Below are 17,142 nucleotides of genomic sequence, written 5' to 3'. Positions count from 1 at the left end.
CCCCATGTGCCTTTCAGAACAAGGATGGCTTCACCTCCCGCCATTGCCATCCTTGACACTCCTGGGCTGACTTAGCATCTTCTCCACCTCACAGCCCCCATGCTCACCCCACCTAACACTTGTCCTACAGACAGCATATCTGTCCACCCTGCTAGGCTGTGAGCTTCCTGAGAACAGGGTCTTTTTATCCCCAGAACCCACCACAGAGCCTGGCTTGTGACGGGCTCTGAATGTTTATAGAATGAATGAATGGAGGGCAGTCTGAGCAGGAGAAACTTCCAGGTGTTCGAAAAAAATCAAGAAGAAAGTGCTGTGAGGCAGTGAGATGTAGGGGTGGGCAAAATGGACAAAAGGGATCAAAAGGTACAAACCTTTTGATAATAAGATAAATAAGTCATGGAGATGTCATGTACAACATGATGACTATAGTTAACAATACTGAATTGTATATTTGGAAGTTGCTAAGAGCATAGATCTTAAAAGATCTCATCACAAGAAAAAAATGTTTAACTGTGTGGTGATGGGTATTAACTAAATATTGTAGTTATCATTTTGCAATATATACATATACCAAATCATTATGTTGTATGCTTGAAACTAACGTATATGCCAATTATACCTCAATTAGAAAAAACAGCAAAAAAGACCAATCACTCTAGGGGGTTTGTTTGCCTCTTGTACAAGGCTGTGATAAGGTTTGACTGAGCCTGGTGGTGATAAATGAACTTCATTAATGAGAAGGAACTTCTGTGGCCCATTTTTCTTTAAGAACTCCCTTAATTATCTTGCTCCAATTCTGAGAATACTCATACGGTTCGTAAAAGATAAGCAGGCACAAGCTGTTTTGAACATTTGCCAAGTCAGATAGGTTGGTCTGGAGCCCACTGTGTACTAGTTTCCAGGCTTCCATCCCCTCATCCTTAGCCTCTCTGTGCACATGGTCTCTCTCATTTCCTCCTCTGGTTTCCAGTGTCTTCCCTATCCTCCCCATATTATGCTACATTTAAGAAAGACATTAACAGCCTGATTAGTGTGAGTTTAAATCACACTTCCTAATGGGCTCAAATTGTCCCCAAGGAAGATACTTGTATTTAAGCCTTATTTGTCAGTGTGGAGTAAAAGGCATCCCCTACTCAAGCAATTTCAAGCATCAGAAAGCCAGCAGGGACCACTCATAAGTTTACGGTAAGTTGTAAAACAAGGTGTATAGTAGAGTTTCCCTTCCTTTTTGGACCCAGTTTCCTGCTTTGCTTTATGGTCTGGTGACCCTGTCAGCCAAAAAGATTTTGACTAGCCTTATACAAACTGACAAGGTATAGGAATATTAAGTATCATTGTTCAAACTCCACTTGCTTTCCAGAATCCTTATGAACTTGACTCCTCACTGCCCCAAAGACCTGTTGAACATAAATGCCTTTAGCCTATTGATAGTATATTAGTCTGCTCTTTTCTAAAAAATTAATTAGAAGGGATTCTGACATCCCTCTGATAGCTTTACTGCCTTCTAACCATGCACACACACATAATTCCCACTACCTTTACTAAATTGTACTATTTTCACCAACTCCCAAGTTTTAAGAGCCAAACTTAAGAAATATTTTATAAAATGACTTAGTTCTGTTACTTTCAGCTAGATACAGAATCTCAGGCTAATTATTAACAAAGTACTATATTACCAAATAGATATGTTTACCTTGGCACACTGCTGCCAGTTTATCAGAACTTCTAGTGGGAATGGTTGTGGGGTGATAATAGATTAGCAAAGAAGTGGAATTTTTGAGGTTTTTTTTACTCTATTTTGTCCTAGAATTTGCATTTTAAACTTTTGAATCTTCAGAGGCAAATATTTACATAGATCATTCATATAATTGGTTTTTAAAGCTAAATGTAGCCTAATATCCAATTCAATTTTGTGTTGCTGACTTGCTTTTTCTTTAACTGGAGTAATTTTAAAACTAGCTTTTCATAGAGGTATAGATACCACTCAAATATTCCAGAAAAGTTTTATAAAAGAGAAAAAGCCATGGTGCCTGCCCCTTAAGTCCTTTATGTTCTGCCTTTAGTGCTTCCTTTATTCTTCCCTATAGTAATATGCATGTGATATCTGGAGCTGCAGCAACCATTTTGTGACCAAGATTTGGAAAGTCTCATGAAAAAAGTTTGCAGAGCAATAAGATAGAAGATGGCTGGGTCCTGATGATATTCTTGAGCAGATGCATCAGCCCTCAGCTGCCTACCATTAGAGTTCTTATTATAGGAGAAGAAATAAATTAAGGTACTTGTTGTCAGGTTTTCTTTCACTTGCAGCTTATGTCTTTCTAATACTCTATTTCTTCTTTGTTCAGATGTCCACCCTGGAACCAGTCAAAAATGGCTAGGGTAGGAGATGGGATCATGTTAGAACACAAGGAAACTCCCACTGTAATTAGTGTTGGAGAGAATGAGTGGTGATTGTGGGATGTGATTTCTAGAAAAGGGAGATACGATGAACAGACAATATCATAAGTGCCTACTTTAAAGAGAAATTTTTAAGATGATTCCAAGTATTGAGCCTGTAGATCTAAGATTACCAAAAATATGAAATGCAGAAAGAAGAACTAGCAAGTATAGAGGGGACAGGAGGGAATCACTTTGATCCAGACAGTTTTTTAAGAGTTGTTTCCACCAATTTAGCCAAAGCTCTCCAAATGTCCATTTGCCTGGGTACAGGGTTTTCCTGGCCACCCAGCCCTTTACTATACAGTGCTCTCCACATCCATTCTAGGAGGCTTAAGAATATCGTGGGTCAACTGAAAAGGGCGAGGGTCATTTGGCAAAATATTAGGGACAAAGCTTTGGGATATATGCAGGTGTTTTCTGTTAGACAATCAAGAAACTGTGGGCATTGTGCTCTGTTGAGTAGTGCTTATCAGACAGAAATAAGAAGACATGTAACATTGCCCCTGGGTACCGCCTCCATGACAATTTCATGGCACTTGCAACCAGTGATATTTGCAGAAGAAATGCAAAGCTGCTTCCACTTGTGGCATGGAGAATTCATCTCATCAGGTGGACTAGGATGCTCTCCTGGAAAATACACGTTTAAAACCTATTAACTTAAACTCATCAACACCTTTTTAAGCTTAGGAGTCAAGAAGTTGGTTCTCTGTTCTTTGTATCTATCTAGAGTGGCCTTTTCTCCCATGTCTAACTGTTTAGCTAGGACCAGGACTTGGTTCTAGAAGTGATGGGGAGGAATAAATGCAAAGGAAGGGAAAAACACATTTATAATACTTTCTCTTACTGCAGACACATTGAACTTGAGATGCTGGTGGGTTGTGTAAATCTAAGTATGGATCCAGAGAGAGGTAAGGACTAGAAGAGGGAATTTGTGACATATCCACAGCTGGAATGATGAAAAGGTCACAGAACTTTTAGAACAAAAGGTAAAGAGTTCAAAGTCAGAAGACAGGGCACCAGACACATTTAGGGACAAAAGAAACAAGAAGTCTTAGGACCTTTGGTTCTATGTCCCAGAAGCATGGGGGAGTAGGGGGCATCAAGGAGAAGAGTGTAGCCAGTGGGCAGAGAGCTGCAATTTCTGATCAGAGAACATAAGTGCTGAGTACTTGTTGCTAGAAATTATGAAGTCACTGGCTGCCTTGGATTCAGAGCTTCAGAAAACCAGAGAGGTGGCAGCTAAATTGAAAGAATATGTAGAACAATAGTAGCTCAGGGTGGGCAGTTATAAGATTGATCTTTTGTCTGAGTTGGAAGACTTGAGCATGTTTTTGGTTTTGGTTTGGTTTGGTTTGCTGAAAGGAGTGAGGGAACACAACCTAAAAATGCAAGAATGTGCGCTACTAAGAGACCTCATGGCCAGCCCAAGTTTTATTTTCTTCGCTCCTTTTCCCAAATTGAACCATTCAGCCTCCATTCTGAGTGCACAAAGGTCAAGGGGAATGGGAATGAGGACTGGGGCAAAAGATGTAACACTTTTGGTCCTAATATATGTGCCTTCAAGGGACCTGGCTTTCTTGCTCCAAATATTTGACCTCACTGTCATCCTAACCAGCTCCCGGGCAGCCTTAATGTCCTAGCCTCAGTTGTTATCAAAGGGTTATGAGAACTTTGTTGGGTAATTATTCTTGGTCAGACTGAGTCCTGGATCATTCATCCTTCCTATGGACACTTATTTAGCACTTTCTTTGTGCTGTGTTCAAAACAACCTCATAAAAGATGGAAACACTGTTACTACCCTCACATGATGGATCAGAAACTGGAAGTTTAGGCATAGACCAAGCATAGACCCTGTTTCTAATCCTGTTAACATCACTCCACTGTTCTTCACCTGACCCAGAGGCACTGTCCGCTAAAACTATGAAACCAATGTTTTCTAAATACCTACACCTTACTAGGAACTTCAGAGCCCGCAAAGGAGCTAGTAGCCTTCTCCTATCCTCCTAGAAACAGAGATTCCATTTGAGTTGCCAGATAATCTCTTTAAAGGAAATACCACGCAGGCAGTCCCCATTTTGCATGGTACTTTGGGATCATAAAAATGACCATACAAACAGAAGACAGAAAAATCAATCTTAAGAATCAGTGTAAAAAAATGATTGTTCTGTGATCTTTAAAAACATTTTGTCAAAACAGTAAAGATTTAGTTACTGTAAGTTATAAGTGAAAATATATCAAAACTGATATTTATTTAGTACACTGCAATTTAAAGCATTAGGAACATTCAGAATTAAAGTGTTTTATTTATTTGTACTTATCAAGAATAGTTTCAACAGTGCTTGCCTTTTTCTCATTGCATTGCTTACAATATGGAGTAAGTATCTTTTCTATGCCTTGGTGAATTGTCATGCTCCTTTATAAATTTGTAATCTAATATTTTATCCTTTGTGCTTTCAATGTTGTGAAATAGTTCGAGTTCCTTGAATGTGAAGCTTTTTGGTTGTTGGTTTTTGGTTTTTGGTTTTTGTTTTTACCAGCATCACTTCTTCTGGGACATCTTTATTTGGCTTATCATAACCACTTTCTTCATTATGTCAGTAAGTTCACCTTCACTAAGTACCTGTGCTTCACTTTATGTATCTACTCGGTTGGGCTATAGTGTCCAGATACTTGATTAAATCTTGAACCACGGCATTAGCTTTCCCCTGGATCTTCAGCCTGCTGGTCCACTCTGCAGATTTTGGATTTGCCAGCCTCTGTAATCATGTGAGTCGATTCCTTAAAATGTTTCTCCCTATGTATATGCACACATATCCTGTTGGTTCTGTTTGTCTGGAGAACCCTGACTAATACAATTCCTCTGGCTGATTAAGTGTCTCAAATGGTGGCAGTGATGACGTTTCCATGGTCAGCTGTTTCTTTCCTAGTTCCATTTATATTCAATTAGAATTTTACGTATAGTATTATTACTTTTTGTTTCTTTGCTGTAGTTGCATCTCTGTTGCCCAGTTACCTCTTTCAGTTATCCATTTTTGTAAAATGTCATGGGGTTTATTTATCACAGGTAGACAAGGAAGCCACATAGCTACCTACTTTGCTCTCTGCATAAACTGAATAACAGACGTGCAGTAACCTATCATCAACAGACTTTTAAAAGGGTATTGTGATTGGTCAGTGAACATTATATGCACCTGTTATTTATGTGGTGATCTGTGGACTGAAGAGCTAGCATAAAGTTTGCACTTAAATATCTCTACCCCATCTGTCTGTCTGTCTGTCTGTCTATCTATCTATCTATCTATCTACATATCTATCTGTCTATCTAATGTAGTAACTGAAATTTGAATCGTTTGGGGGAACTGGTGGTGTTTAACTAAACATGGTAATTAACTGAAATTTGTGTATATCAAAGTCCATGAAATGCAAGAACTGCGTGTGTTTACTTTTGAACTGATTGTCTAGGTCCATAATTTATAAATCCATACCATGAAGGACCATAAAGCAAAGAAAATAGGTTCTCAGCTGAATTAGCAGCATCTTGGTAAAAATTCTATCATTTCATTAACCGGTATTCTTGAAATACTTGATATTTGTTTCCTTGCTTACTTTCAGTGAATAACTGGCTGCTGAGAGAATCACATTTAAAATGTCCGAATATAGAAAGTGGTTTGTGGCAGAGACAGCTAGTTTTCCACTGAAAGTCCATTCTCCCCTTCTTCCTTTGTTGATAGTTCTCCAGGTTTTGGTGGGGCATACAGCTGCCTCACTAAAGACTCCATTCACGTCCTCTCCTGAAGCTTATGGCCAGACTCTGGCCAGTGGGATGTGAGCACAGCTATTCCTCTGGGCCACTTCTAGGTTTGTCCTTAAAAGGAATGGATGTGTTCTTCCCTGGCCTTTTCTCACTGGCTGGGATACAGATGTGAGCCAGGAAGTGGAGCAGCTATTTTGAACTCAGAATGGAATCTGTGTGTTGAGTGTAGATATCAGAGCTACTATCTCTGGATAGTTATATCAGACAGAATCAACTTCAATTTGTTTTAGTCACTACATTTTGAGGTCTTTTGTTCCAGACAGTTAAGTCTAACCTAAAAGAACAACATGGATTGTGTCCTGTTGGGAAATAAACAATAGCCTATCAGAATAATACAAAGATTTATATACATCACACTGAAGAGTTAATGGATTCTCCTCCCTTCCAATCCTAATTTAAAAAGAATAAGAGAAAACCAGAAGACTCTAAGTTTAATCCCCTTCTGAGAGAATAAATTGAGCAGAACATGCTGAAGACAATTAATGATATAATGAAGCCACTATAGACAGGATGGTAAATTCTGCCACTTTTACAAAGTGGATTTGGTGTTTCAGATTTATCAGTTACTTTGCACCAAGGCTGTGAGCCTCTGTTCCTAGTAATCAGACATGCTGGGATAGACTGCCAATAACTAAATTGAATTTCCAGGAGCTGCTGAGATCTTATGAGAGACAGTTACCTGGCAATATTTATGCAATTCTTTTTGTGACAAAGTAAATTAAAGATAGGGTTAATTAGTTAAGTCATTGACCTTGAAATAATTTATTCCAATATAGTTCTTAAATTGTACATCTTGAAATGTGGCTCTTTTGTAACGAACAGATAAAAAAGGTCCGATTCAACGCCTACAAATGTGTAGGACTCATGTGTATACACTAGAGGGCACTCACCTCCTATTTTCTTTTTGAACAAAATTTACAATAATGGTTTTCAAACAAGAGTGTGAATCAGCTCAGGATCTTCTTTAAAATGTATACCCTTAGGCTATGAAGGGGCCTGTGAATCTGCATTTTGGTAAGAGTCTATAAGGGAGCGTGGTTGAGAGGCTGGCTTGTGGAGCCTGATTGCTAGGGTTTGAAACCAGGCTTTGCCACCTGTGAACTTAAATAATTATATTACGCAGTGGGCCATGGTTTCCTCATTTATCAGATGAAGTTAGAAATACCACCTGCCTCTTAGGATTGCTGTAATGACTAAGAGTTAGCCCAGAACATACTAGTTCCTGGCAATAAATATTCACTCCCTTATTATTTTTTAAGAAAGTCGTTCATTAATTTTGCTGCAGGGAGACTTGAGGAAATGGACTGAGAAATACGGACTGTTTAAAAAAGAAAAATGGAGACATTCTCAGTATTCTGCCCAGTCAGGCTAAGACTTCAGGTTCTGACCCCCAGCTGGCGTGATAGCAGAATGGCAGGAACTGAAGTTGCAGGGTGGAGAATAGAGCACGATGAGGCTGGTCTTTATATGTTCTGTCAGAGAACTTGTACTTTATTCAGAAGTCAGTGGAAATTCTTCTAAGGCATTAAGGCAAAAGATGGCATGATCAGACTTACATGAGATGATGACTCTGCAGGCAGAGCTGGGGACGGAATATGAGGGGTGAGGCTGGAGGTAGATGGATGGCGGAGCTCAGGTTGATACAGTGCTCTTCCTTTTCCATCCTAAGGAATGGTCTCCAGAAAGCATTACAATTATTCACATTAGTGATTCCAGTATTAACAATTTGGACCTTATAAATTCTTTCTTCTTAGGTCAAAATAGAGTTGAATTTATGATGAAACCCTGCCCCCACCCTGTACCATGCTTCACATACACTGTAGAGTTCATAGTAGCAAGCAGGCATCCTCCCTAGGTTTTGAGGCAGCCAGTCCTGCAAAGAGTCTTGTGAGCTATGCACTCACTATGTAAAAACTGAACTGCTGTCCACAGCACCAGAAGCTGAGAGGGGGGCACAGTCTGCATCTTGACTGGTGATCCTGTGGAGGTTGGGGTAGATTTCCAGGAACTGTGGCAGCTTTGAAGTGTCTGACCTACAAGATACTGAAATAAACTTCAGTTCTGCTCTATCACATCTGCAGCCAGAATGGGAGGAGCTGCCAGGGGGTGGGAGAGGGTGGAGGAGGAGGAGGAGAGAGCTAAGGTCACACTCTCTTCATTTGCCTAAATTCACCAACATGGTTCTGCTGCCATCAGATCAGCAGGGTCAGCGGTGCTGGGGAAAATAGCTACGTGAGTCTTTAGTTCCTGAGAAGTGACTGTGAATGCTTCTACGAGAAAAGAATCCATTAGGGGATTCCCTGGTATCCCCCTCTGCCAGGATCAGTTCCCACTTGTGCACTCAGCCAAGTCTTATATGTAAATCACCCACTTATCTAGTCACTGAGTTTCTTAGAAACATATCTGTTTCTAAGCCTCTCAAAACATGCAAAATGTAAGTAGATAAAACAGCTCTTCCCTCTGCTGTTAAGATTTCAGAATCATGAGATACTATCTTAGACTGTTTAGAGCTAGAAAGAATCTAATCCAGTGGTTTTCAAATTTGTTTTAGTATCAGATTCCTTCAAATGAAATCTTAGTAAGAAATTCAAAAAAAATTAGAGCAGAAAGCAGAGCTGCTTCTATTGAAGGGAACTTCTGGTTGGCGGTGCTTCTCCTGTTTGTCATACCTCCTACACCCTATCATGTGAGGTAATTCTTTGAATGCCTGGAACCTAGAGGAGCAAAATCTGAAAGTCATGATTAAACCAATTCTTCCATTTTACAGAGGACAAAAATGAGCCCCAGAGAGTTAGTAATTATTTGACTAGCGTGTAAAAGCAATTGGGTGATGCAGAGAAATAAAATTGGAGATGGTTGTTCAAATTCATGGTAAAGGATAGAGTTTGGAAAGGATTTTCTCAGTGGTTTCTTCAGAGTTGGATCAGTGAGTCAAGAAGAACAAGACAAACTGGAATGTGTGAGGGGCAAGAAGAAGGTTTAATTTAGATCCAGAGTAGGATTTCCAGTAGAAAGAGGTGCAAACTTTGGAACTTTGAAATCTCTGGCCCAGAATTTGTTCAATGTAGCAAAGCTGCTTATCTGTCTAGAGAGAATCAAAGGTACTTTTAATTACAGTCCCGCATTGTCAAGACCTTCAGTCCTGCCAACCGTTAGTCATCATCATCCTTGGCATTATCAGACATCCATTACAGGTCTTTACAAGTTTAACCCAGGGCTACTTTACCCCACTGGATATGGTTTGTGCAGATCAATAGTTTAGACAGGCAACAACATGGCAATTTCCTGATGACTCACAGGAGAAAAATACCCAACCTTTCTTGCTTCTGTTTCTGCATTTAAAAAATCAAACTCACAACTTAACCTGGTCCAGGAAGTGTCTGCCCACATGACTTGGTTCACTGTTGTGCTCAGCAACTTCTGTTGTTAACTTATATCACTGAATCTCTGTTCCTCACCTGTAAGGTGGAGATAATAAGAAAGATTTCTCTGTATTTGTGTGAATAAAAGAAAATTAGATACATGAGCTGTTTAGCACAGTGCCTGGCACATGGCAGTTATTTAAAAACTGTTAGTGTTTTCTCTGACATGGATCTCTGATAGACCAAGGTCAAATTAATAAGAATTTGAAACAAGGTAAATTTCTCTTTAAGTATCCTCCTGTATTTTAGAATCTGTTCTAATTTCTGGGTTCTGTTAATTTTTTTTTCTTCCCCTTTCCTCTTCCTTTTTCTTTTTTATTCTGGAATACAATGATCAACTTTCATTAGTGTGTAATCAAAATGTGTAATTTGTCTTTAGCCACACAATTTTTAGGATTGCTTGCCCTTAGACATTCACAGCAGAGGTGCTTGTTTCTCATGCCTTTTTCACCTCTAGATGGTTAGAGAACATTTTTAATTTTTAGTTAATACATTCTATAGTGTTGGTCAAGGAAAGTATCTCTGGAAATGAGCATATAATCAATCCAGGACAGCTGAAATGAACCCACATTATTCAAGTGGAAATTCTAGGACTGAAAAGTTCAATATCTGAAGTGAAAAATTCAATGGACAGGCTTAACAACGGATTGAAGATTTCAGAAGAAAGTTATTGAACTTGAAGACAAATCAATAGAAATTATTCAACCTGAATAACAGAGAAGAGAAAAATGATTGAAATAAGAATGGAAAGAGTCTCAGTGACCTGTGGGATAATATCAAGAGATCTATATATCTTTGTAGTCATGGGAGGGAGGCCCCTAGGGGGAGGGAGTGGTACAGAAAAAATATTTGAGGAAATAATGACCCCAACCTTCCCAAATTTGCTAAAAAAAAAAAAAAAAAGTTCATAATTATAAGAAACTTAGCAAATGCCAGTTAACAAAGTGAGATAAATACAAAGAAAACCACATATTGAAACATTAGCATCAAACTGACTATAATAAGCACCAAAGATAAAGTCTGAGGGGAAAAGCAGTAATAAAGTACAATACAAAGGGGAATATAATGTAGATAATGGCTAACTTCTAAAAAAGGCCAGAAAACAACGGATTTATATAGTCCTGAAAGAAAAAAATCTACCAGTACAGGTATCTTTTTCTATATATCTGTGTCTATTCTATATCCAATGAACATATTCCTGAAAAATCAGGGTAAAATAAAGACATTTTCAGATGAAAAAAAGCTGAAAGAATTAATCACTATTAGACTATCAAAGACTATTCTTTCTTTCATTAATTAAAAATGTAACTGCTTAAAGAAAAATAACTTTAAAGAATCATGGTATTCCTGTTTTTTCTGATTTATGTATTCTTTGTGAAGGTAAAAGTTTCTTTTACTCCACAGTAAGCATTTCTTTCTGGCCTGAAAAGCCTTAATATTCTCTTATCATCTAATCTTATAATAAAGTCAGTCATAGACCCATAAAATAAACAAACAAACAAACAAACAAATAAATAAGTAACCTTGTTCTATTGTTTTTTAACATACTATATGTTTTATATATATGTATTATATATGTATTTGACAACAGTAGCAGAAAGAACAAGGGAGGGGACATATGGGGTTATATTATTTTAATGTTCTTAACTTTACATGTAAAGTATTGCAATATTATCTCTAAATAGACTGTAATAATTACAGAATGGATAATGTAATTAATAGACTATCACGTAAAAAAACCAAAGAGGTACAGCTAAAGATGCAGGAATTAAGATAGAATACTGAAATTTTTGATTAATTCAAAAGAGGGAATCAAAGGTTAGAATAACTGAACCTACATTAAACAAACAACAACAACAAAACCCCCAGCAATATGGCCTTTCCTGGTCATCACAGCTAGGGAGGACCTACTCCCTTTTCTGAACACCCTAACCATTCTCACAGAATTTTTTTCACATTATACTTAGCATGACAGTTACTAGTTTACTTTTTCCCTCTTAGAAGATAAATATCCTCTGAGGATGAGGACCATGGTCAAATGTAAGAAGAGATGAAAACTGCCGACGTGCAGATTCACTAGCGATTCAGCTTAAGTGTCTTCTGGATGTCTACTATTCTTCTATGTGAATTTAAAAAAAGAGTAGCAGAGAGTAAGTTTGAGTAATCTTTACAAGTCCTTGTCATATTTCAAATACATTTTTTGTCCCACAGGCCAACTGGCTTAATCATTTCTACATGGTGCCAACTGATGAAGAGGTCACACAAACTATACCTAACCCAGATGGCAAAGAGTTTTCTTGTGGTTGAGGGTCATCTCCAACTAATTGGTTGTAAGGCCAGATCACCCTCAGCAGTGAAGGCTGTCATAAATGGAAATGTGTGGGGGAAGTAATAGCACATCTAGTGTGTAACCATGATACTGATTTAGAGTGTCATGACACTAATGGTTACTGTGACCACAGTTCCTGGATTTTCCAGAACAATCCCATACATACATTCTGAGTTATCAGATAATGTGTCCAAATTTGAGGTTCAGAGAATAGGATTATCATATTTATGATAATATTATTAACATAAATTAACATGGAGACTCCTAAAAAGACTCTTCTTAACAGCTCATTGATTCTCCCTAAAGCTTACCAGGAAGAAAATTTAACCTAAAGTCATAATCAAATGTTTTAGACTTTGAGAAAATCAGAAAAATTCAAAATTACAACTATTTACAGAGCAACTACTGATGAGAATGACCTGAAGACTAGCAGAAAGGATCTTCTACATCGAGACAGGTAAGAGGGGCAGAGAAGTGATAGTCTCCAGACCCACACCCCTGGGTAGGCAGCTCACGAATGGAAAGATAATCACAATTGCAGAGGTTTTCCCCAAGGAGCTAGGAGTCTGAGCCCCACATGGGGATCCCTAGCCTAGGGGATTTGCAGAACAGATCTTGCAGGATGAGCCCCCAGAACAGTTGGCTTGGAAGGCCAGGGGGTTTGCTTTTGGTAAAGCTAGAGGATTATAAGAAACAGAGACTCTACTCTTAAAAGAAAAGAAAAGAAAAGAAAAAACAACCCATAAAAATGGAACCATAGATGAACCTGGCAATTTAGTTACTTTTGTTATAAGGGAATCTGCCAACTGTGGAAGAGAAAAATAAGTTGAGCAGAGTTTTTGATACCGTCATTTGGATGGAGGACAAAAGCTAAATAACAGGGCCAACCAAAGGATGGGGGAGTGGTCCTGGAAAATACTCCAGTACTTTGGTTTCATAAAAGGCTAAACCATAAGAGTATGGAGATTAAGAGAGCCTAGTTTTATAATATCTCAATCCCTGATATTATACCAAAGTGATTTCTCATTGCTAGTAGTTCTAGTTTCTTTAGACAAATTTAAATTCACATAAGAAGAATTCAAAAGCCTTATGAATCCCATGCAGGGTAAAAAAAAAATTTTAATCTAACCACATAATAGTAAATTGATGAAAATGAAAAAGAAAATATTAAAAACAACAAATAAAAGTGAGATTACCTCCAAAAGGGCAACAATTCAACCAGAAGCTGACTTAGTAATAGAAATAATGACATCCAGAGCACACTGAAATGATCTGTAGCCTTCTGAAAAACAAATACTGCCAATCTAGAATTCTACATCGAGCAAAATACCCTTCAAGAAAGGAGAGTGAATGATTTTCTATTGCTGTGTAACAAATTACCACAAACTTAATGGCTTCAAACAATACCATTTTCAATTGCTGTATGTCAGAAGTCTATGCACAGCTTAACTGGATGCTCAGATCAAGGTCCCCACAGGGCTGAAATCAAGTTTTTCCCAGCCTGTATTCTCATTTGAAGGCTCATCTAGGGAAGGATCGCCTTCTAATTTCCCTCAGGGTTTTGGCAGAATTAATTTTCTACCAACTGGAGACACCATGACAGCTTGCTTCTTCATAGTTAGCTACAGAGAGTCTGCTGCTTCAAGTCTCTGACCTCTGGACTCTTTTTTAAGTGGCTTATGTGATTAGGTCAGGGCCAGCCAGAACAACCTTCCTTTTAATGAACTTAAAGTCAATTGATTAGGGACTTTAATTACCTTTGCAAAATTCTTCACCTTTTGCCATATAACAGACTCTAACCAAAAAAGTGGCATCCTGTCAACTTTTCCATATTCTGTTGGTTAGAAGCAAGACATAGTTTCTATTTGTACTCAAGGAAATGGCTTTATACAAGGGAAAGACTCACCAGGGATCACTTTAGAGTGCACTGAAGCAAAATAAAGACATTTTCAAACAAATGAAAACTGAAATGTATTCTTCATGTAGAAAAAAAGATGTTTTCTGTATGAAAACCTGGACAAGCAGGAAGGAGTGAAAAACACTGAAAAGAATAAATGTACAGATAAATATAAAAGAATATTGACCCTGTAAGACAATTGTAAATATCTATGGATAATATATAGAATTAAAATGTATGAAACGATAGCAGGTAGGTGGGTTTTAAAGGGCAGTATATGAATTTAGAGTGTTTTAATGTACTTGTATTTTTAAGAAGATATGTAACAAATACAAAATGTATAACAAGTATACAAATGCAACAAATAATATTAGACTTTGTTGCTGATGTTAATCTCTAAGATAAGCATTAAAATATTTTTTGGAAGTTTAACTGCCCAACTAATAGAGCATTAAATGGAATAGGAATAATAATAATAATGAAATCAATCTGAAGATGGCAAGAAAGGGAGATCCCAATAAGTTTTTGTTACAGTTGAAATTGACACAGTGGTTATGTAATTCATATTGAAATGTAAAGAGGTAAGGAAAGCCATCTCACTGTTAAAGAACATCTTGGGAAAATGTGTTCTACTGACAATTATTTAAACAGAATTATTAAGTTATTTTAAAACATTAAAAAGTTATGAAAGTTAAAGGAGTGCAGTACTGGCACAAAAAAATGGACCCAAAGACCCCTGGAACAGAATAGAAAATGCAGAAACAGACAATGACTAGGTGGACACACAATTATGACAAAAGTGGAGCTGCAGAAAAGTGGGTAAAAAATGGTCTTTTCAGTAAACAGTGCTGGGTCAATGTATTCATTTTCTGTAGCTGTCATAACAAATAACCACAAACTCAGTAGCTTAAAACAATACAAATTTATTATCTTACAGGTTTTTTTTTTTTTTTGGTCAGCAGTTCAACACAGGCAGGCCTCACTGGGATAAGATCAAAGAATTGGCAAGACCACGCTTTTTTTTGGAGGCTCTCAGAAAGAATCTGTCTCTTTGCCCTAGCCAGATTCATGAGGCCACTCATGTTCCCCACTCAACACTGGCCCAGGGCTCCTTCCTCGTCTTCAAAGCCAGTGATGTTGCATCACTCTGACTCTTCTTCCCTAATTAAAAGTCTCCCTTTGACCACAGCCTGGAAAGATTCTACTTTAGGGATCCATTTGGTGAGGCTGGGCCCACTCAGGAAATCCAGGATAATCTCCTCACCTCAGAGTCACATCTGCAAAGTCTGTTTTGCCTTGGAAGGTAACATGTTCTCAGGTTTCAGGGGTTAGGACTTGGGTGTGGTTGCCAGGCCATCATTCTGTCCACCACCATCAACTAGTTACCTGATGTAAAAATCAGAAACTTTTCTTTACCACTCACCATACACGAAATCAATGCCAGATAGGCTATAACTCTACATATAAGAGTTTTAAAAAAAAGTTTTTGGAAGAAAATACAGAAGAACAGCCTCATGATATTGGGGTAGTGAAGAATTTCATGACCAGGACACAAAACACACTTAAGATTGAGAAACTGATGTAGATTAAAATTAAGAACTTCTTGTCATCAAAAGAGTCTGTTAAAAGAATGAAATGCAAGCCAGAGAGTGGGAGAAGATATGTGCAACATGTATCGTCAGTGAAGGGCTGTGTCAAAATTTGGTTTCCCCTGAAAAGCAAAGCCTGAGAAAAAGACTTGGGTAACAGGAGCTCCTGGTGATTGTCCTGTGTGTTATGCTTCACAATAAGACACGTTAACAACAGTAACAACAAAGGTCTTAAATGTAATAGCTAATATTTATTAAATGTTTTTTATGTGCTAAACTCTGTTCTAAACATTTTATGTGAATCAACTCAGTTAACACTGAAAACATGCCCCAAAAGTATGTACCTTTATAACCCCCATTGAGGAGGACACTAAGTTACAGTGTAGTTAATGTCCTAAAGCTACTAGGTATGGTTTGTGATGGCAGGGATTGTTGTCTGTTTTGCTGACTGCTACATTCCCAGTGCCTAGAAAACGCCACTTATTTGTATAAAGTGGCAAAGACAGGACTCAAACCCATGCTGCCTTTGGGAAAGCCTACATTCTATTAGCATGGTACAGCTAATAATGTTACTCATTTAAAATCTTTTATTCAGGTCCAGGCTGTAAGAATGAAGGTAATAAAAATATAGGAAAATAAAACCTAATACATTTTTTTAATTTTAAAAATAAGTGTTTTTTTAAATGTTAAAAAAGAAAACTAATTTAAAAACATTATCTATCAATCTAGATTTTTTTGGAGGAGAGGGGGATGGGAGAAACTAAAGGCCTAAAGAATGTTTTAAAATACTTTTCTTCCCCACAAGGTTAAAATCATATTCCCATCATTGCCAGCCAACATTTTAGTCCTTGAATGTCACAGATTACAGAAACCCACTTTTATAACCCGTCTCCCAACGCCTGAGCCTAATCGTTGCATAGCCATCTCCCGGCAGAAAGGCACATTCGTGTTGGCTGCTAGTTCAGTAGTCATGTTTCCAGCCACTAAAGCACGTTAAGCTGAAATCAAAACCAAACACATGTTCCTCTAAGAAACAGCCAAGGCTTCATGCTAAATACTGAGCGTTTCCCCAGCAGTCCAGGAGCCCTAGCACTTCAGGACGCTGATCAAGAATTGTCCACACTACAGATCATGGTGTAGAAGTTTTTTGTTGCTGTTGGTTGTGGTGGTGGTGTGTGTTTGTGTGTGTTTCTGAAACCAATGTAGAAAAGTTCATGTGATGGTCTGCTCTCAGTTTTAAAAAAATTATTACAGCCTAATTTCGTGTAATAAAGATACTACAGTCTTTTCTGAGAGATCACGATTTCCCTTCTGTTGGACGATGGCCAGGTTGTTTTCGGTGGGCAAGGGAAATATTCAAAAGTAGTGTTTATGTTTTTTCAATGAAACATGCATTTAAGTAAACCACAGATCAATATTTGTCAATTGAAGGTATGGAAGTGGCTGCTATAGTGACTTTAGATACATGATCTTGGCACTTGTGATAATGTCTCCAGAGAAACTATGCAGTCTAAAATACCAATGTATTCCTACTCCTTGTGCAGTTAATTTTCTGTGAAATATGTTTGTGTATCTATCCATTATCATATCAAATCACAATGCCTACTTATTGCTATTTCCTTAAGCCTATTAAATGATTTATATTTTCCCTA

At 37.8% G+C, this 17,142-nt stretch overlaps 2 long non-coding RNA genes across 10 annotated transcripts in view; one reads left to right on the top strand and one right to left on the bottom strand.

Moving 5' to 3' along the window:
• The window catches only part of LOC107033881 (uncharacterized), a 37,023-nt gene that overhangs the window by 1,412 nt on the left and 18,469 nt on the right, over positions 1-17,142 (top strand). The window contains exon 1 of one of the 3 annotated variants that reach the window (XR_012075447.1): positions 12,178-12,461. The exons of 1 other annotated variant lie outside the window; for it this stretch is intronic. This is a non-coding gene — a long non-coding RNA (uncharacterized lncRNA). Of the gene's footprint in view, positions 1-12,177; positions 12,462-17,142 lie in introns of those variants that run through there. One more of the 3 variants, XR_012075446.1, reaches the window with a different exon arrangement.
• Positions 2,885-12,081, bottom strand: LOC140698044 (uncharacterized). Of its 7 annotated transcripts, none has more exons than XR_012075440.1 (5): positions 11,948-12,080; positions 9,618-9,711; positions 8,158-8,286; positions 7,810-7,929; positions 2,885-3,066 (listed from the first exon to the last, which is right to left on the bottom strand). It is a non-coding gene; the product is annotated as an uncharacterized lncRNA (long non-coding RNA). The 7 variants fall into 7 exon arrangements; XR_012075442.1 differs by lacking the exon at positions 2,885-3,066 and adding an exon at positions 4,672-6,527 and having other exon boundaries at positions 11,948-12,081; XR_012075443.1 differs by lacking the exon at positions 2,885-3,066 and having other exon boundaries at positions 7,000-7,929; positions 9,610-9,711; positions 11,948-12,081.

Source organism: Vicugna pacos, chromosome 1 (genome assembly GCF_048564905.1).
Source record: "Vicugna pacos chromosome 1, VicPac4, whole genome shotgun sequence".
NCBI classification, from domain to species: domain Eukaryota; kingdom Metazoa; phylum Chordata; class Mammalia; order Artiodactyla; family Camelidae; genus Vicugna; species Vicugna pacos.
This window is presented reverse-complemented; position numbering and strand designations above follow the sequence as displayed.